Below are 4822 nucleotides of genomic sequence, written 5' to 3'. Positions count from 1 at the left end.
AGGTGCCACACGGGCTAGAAGTCAGTCCCAGATGGGGCGGGGTTAGAACAGGCGGAGCCCCCCAATTTAGTCCCTCAGCATGAAGGAAGAGCTGAGCACAGAGAAAGGAAAGGCAGACAAAGTGCAGATTCCTCCCCTCCCCTCCGCCGGGCGATCTGCTTCTGCCCTCCTTTCCCCCCCAAACCTGTATGCTACCCCTTTCCTCTCCAAACTTTCAGGGACCTCAGTTTCCCAAGTTTAATGGAGAAGGGAAGAGAGTTTCCAAAATGAGGAAGAAGAGTAGGGCCCCGTGGCTTGCCCCTCAGCTGGCACTGGCCTGCAGTCCGAGGAGGTGGCGCGAGGGGTGGGCGCGCCGGGCTAGGAGCTGCGGTACGTCTTGATGATGTCCTTGACGGGGCGGCGGCACATGGGGCAGCAGGCGTGCAGAGCCTTCTTGAGGCGCAGGCCACAGGCATAGCAGAGGCACATGTGGCCACATGTGTAGATGACCGTGTCCACTGCGTGCTCATAGCAAATGGTGCACTCGTCACTCCACTGGCCCGTGCCTGGGGTCACTGGCGACTCGGGCAAGCTCACCGGCGAGTTGGGGGCTGTCCCGCCAGCAGAGCTCCCCAGAGGTCCCGAGCTGCAGGTGCTGAGCAAGGGGTCAGAGAGGCGGCTGCCCAGGGCACTGGGCGGGGTTGGTGTGGAGGAGGGGGAGCAGGAAAGTGATGGGATGCCCCGCTCTGCCAGGATGGTGGAGCCGAGGAGGCGGATCTGCGCGATGGCTCCATGCAGACCGAAGAGCATCCACAGGGGATGCGAGGCGTCCACGCACAGCTGCATGCCCGCGGCGGCGCCACTGTGGCTCAGGTGCAGCTCGCCCTCGGCGTTGACCACCAGGCGCAGGATGTCGCCACTCTGCAGGGGCCCGGGCACACGTTCCCAGAACTGCTTGCGGTGCACCAGAGCGCGATGCTGATAGGGCAGGTCCGCACGCCGCAGCGTGCCGCAGTCGCACGTGGTGACGTCCAAAGGATAGCGCGCCCGGCCGGGCGCCGCTGGAGCCCGTGTCCTCGACGAAGACGGTCTCGGCCACGCACACCGGCCGGCTGGTGAAGACGAGCTCGCTGGCCTGCGAGCGAGCCTTACTTTATCTCTATTGTTATGTGTGTTTTAGAGGATCACTTTAAGTTGACTGTTTGGTTCTTATGAGCCTCATGAACTTGGATGTCCAAATCTCTCCCCTGACTTGGGGAGTTCCCAGTTAATATTTATTTAAATAAGTGTCTGCCCCTTTCTTTCTCTCTTCCCCTTCTGAACCTGCAACAGTTTGCAAATTGTTCTTTTTGTTAGTATTCCATAGATCACACAGGCTTTCTTTTTTCTTTGTTCTAATATTTCAAAATTTCTGTCTTCTAACTCACAGATGCTTTTTTTCTGCTGGATCCATTTTGTTAATGCTCTCTATTGCCTATTGCCGCCTTTTTTTTTTTTTTTAATTTATTCATAGTGTTCTTAGGCTCCAGAATTTTTCTTTGATTCTTTTTTATGATTTCTATCTTTGTTAAACTACTCATTTTTTTAGAGTTTTCTTCACCTTAAGAAGAAACTGAATAAAAGTAAATGTCCATAAACTACTCATTTTTAAATGTATTGTTTTACTGATTTCATTGAATTGTCCTTCGCTTTTTTTTTTATAAATATATGCCTTTATAGTCAATTAATATTTGACAAAGGAGACAAAAAACATACAATGGACTAAAGATAGTCTATTATAAATGGTTCTGTTAAATTGGACAGACATGTGCAAAATAATGAAACTAGACCACCTTCTTGCACCACACAAAAGAATAAACTCAAAATAGATCAAAGACTTAAATGTGTTGTGACTGGGAATCAAACCATAACCTCCTGGTTCACCAGGTTCACAGGTCGAAGCTCAACCACTGAACCACACCAGCCGTGCTCTATTCCATTTTTGAAACCATAAAAAGCCTAGAAGCAAATATAGGCAGTAAAATCTCTGACATTTCTCATAACAATATTTTTTTCTGATATATCTCCCCGGGCAAGGAAAACAAAAGGAAGTATAAACAAATGAGACTATATCAAACTGAAGAGTTTTTGCACAGCAAAGGAAACCATTAACAAAGTGAAAAGACAAGCTACTTGGGTCCTCTCTCTTTGCTTCTTGGTGAGCCTGGCTAGAGGTTCATCAATCTTGTTTATCCTTTCAAAGAACCAGCTCTCGGTTTCATTGATTTTATGTATTGTTTTTTTGGTCTCTATGTCATTTATTTCTGCTCTTATCTTTATTATCTCCTTCCTTCTGCTCACTCTGGGGTTTTCTTGTTGCTCTCTTTCTAATTCTTTGAATTGTAGAGTTAGATGATTTACTATCATTTTTTCTTATTTTTTGAGATAGGCCTGTAGAGCTATAAACTTCCCTCTCAGGATTGCTTTCATTGTGTCCCATAGGTTTTGGATTGTTGTGTTTTCATTGTCATTAGTTTCCAGGATGTTTTTAATTTCTTCTTTGATCTCATTGGTAACCCAATCAATATTTAATAACATGCTATTCAGCTTCCAAGTGTTTGAGTATTTTGGGTTGTTTTTATTGTAGTTTATTTCTAATATTATGCCATTGTGGTCTGAGAAGATGCTTGGTATGATTTCAATCTTCTTGAAATTGGGGAGACTTTGTTTGTGACCCAACATGTGGTCTATTTTTGAATATGTCCTATGAGCACTTACTTGAGTAGAATGTATATTCCGTGGCTTTGGGGTCAAGTGTTCTGAAGATGTCAATTAAGTCCATCTGATCTAGTGAGTCATTTCGGATTGCTGTTTCTTTGCTGATTGTTTGTCTAGAGGATTTATCCAGTGATGTCAGTGGTGTATTAAAGTCCCCTACTATGATTGTATTGTTGTCGATCTCTCCTTTGATATATTCTAGGAGTTTTTTTTATGTATTTGGGTGCTCCTGCATTGGGTGCATATATGTTTATCAGGGTTATATCTTCTTGTTGTATTGATCCCTTTAATATTATGAAGTGGCCTTCTTTATCTCTTGTTATGGCCTTCACTTTGAGGTCTATTTTGTCCAATATAAGTATTGCTACCCCAGCTTTTTTTTCATTTCCATTTGCCTGAAAGATATTTTTCCATCCCTTTACTTTCAGTCTGTGTGAGTCCCTTCTTCTGAGGTGGGTCTCTTGTAGACAGCAAATGTATGGGTCATGTTTTTTTATCCATTCAGCCACTTGATGTCTTTTGGTTGGAGCATTTAGTCCATTTACGTTTAAAGTTTTTATTGAAAGGTACTTGTTTGTAGCCATTTCTTTTTTTGTGTGTGGCTGTTTTCTTTCTGAGCTTTTTATTTCTTCTTTTTACACCAGTCCCTTTAACATTTCTTGCATTGCTGGCTTGGTGGTGATAAACTCCCTTAGCCTTTTTTTTGTCTGTGAAGCTTCTTATTTCCCCTTCAATTTTGAATGATAGCCTTGCTGGATAGTGTATTCTTGGATTCAGTCCTTTGCTCTGCATCACTTTGTAAATTTCTGTTCATTCTTTTCTGGCCTGATGTCTTTCTGTTGAGAAATCATTTGATAATCTAATGGGAGATCCCTTGTATGTAACTTTCCGTCTCTCTCTTGCAGCCTGTAAGATTCTTTCTTTGTCCTGAACATTTGCCATGGTAATTATCATGTGTCTTGGTGTGGGTCTTTTCGGGTTCACCTTGTTTGGGACTCTCTGGGCTTGTGTGATTTTTTTCTTCCCCACCTCTGGGAAGTTTTCTGATATTATTTCTTCCAATAGGTTTTCTGACCCTTGTTCCTCTTTCTGTTGTTCTGGCACCCCTATTATTCATATGTTGTTTCATTTCATGTTGTCCCATAGGTCCCTTAGGCTCTCCTCCTGTCTTTTAATTTTTTTCTCCAATTGCTGTTTCGTTTGGGTGTGTTTTGTTTACCTGTCTTCTAATTTGCTAATTCGGTCCTCCGCTTCTCCTAGTCTACTGTTGAAACTTTCAATGGTGTTTTTTATTGCAGCTATATCACTCTTCATTTCTTCTTGGTTCTTACCCAATTTATTGATTTTTTCATCTGTTTCTTCTTGCTTCTTGCATAAGTTGTTGATTTTTTCCTCCATCCGGTTTATGCACTCTAGGACCCTTAATCTGAATTCTTTTTCTGTCATGTTGCATGCCTCTGTATCACTTAGCTGCTTTTCTGGCGAGTCCTCCTTTTCTTTCCTTTGGGGGTTTCTTTGTCTACCCATGTTTGATCATACCGCCATATCTAGATGTTGAGTCGTTCAGTGGCTGCTCCTTGGGTGGCAGTGGCTCCTCAAGCTGTGGTTGCTCCTCGGGCGGTTGTGGTAGCAGCTGCTCCTCAGTTGGTAGCAGCTCCTCTGGTGGGTGCTGTTCACAGTTGTGGTGGCTCCTCTGGCTGGTGGGGGGAGGCTTCACACACAGCTGCTGTTCCTCAGACAGAGGGTGTGGTGATCAGGAGGCTGCTGTTCCTTGGACGGGGGTGGGCTACACAAGCCCTATGTGCTTTTTTTTAATCTGGCTTCTTTCACTCAGCATATTTTGAGAGTCGTCCAATGCTGCATATATCCAGTGACTTTATTGCTCAGTAGTGTTCCATTGTTGGCTGTATAGCAGTGTGTGTATCCATTTACCTGCTGATGAACCTTTGGTTACTTTCTGGTTTTTGGCTGTTACAAATTAAGCTACAGTAAACAAGTTTACATTACTCCTGAATAAATTCCTATGAGTAGAATGTAGGTGTATGTTTAACTTTTTAAAAAATATATTTTTATTGATTTCAGAGAG

At 43.8% G+C, this 4822-nt stretch overlaps 1 pseudogene; it reads right to left on the bottom strand.

The window, feature by feature from the left end:
* Nucleotides 1-346: 346 nt before the first annotated feature.
* Nucleotides 347-1432, bottom strand: LOC102437506 (annotated as a pseudogene).
* Between the last annotated feature and the right edge of the window lie 3390 nt (nucleotides 1433-4822).

Source organism: Myotis lucifugus, unplaced genomic scaffold, assembly GCF_000147115.1.
Source record: "Myotis lucifugus unplaced genomic scaffold, Myoluc2.0 scaffold_91, whole genome shotgun sequence".
Classification (NCBI taxonomy): Eukaryota; Metazoa; Chordata; class Mammalia; order Chiroptera; family Vespertilionidae; genus Myotis; species Myotis lucifugus.
Note: the sequence above shows the minus strand (reverse complement) of the source record. Positions and strands in the feature narration are given on the sequence as shown.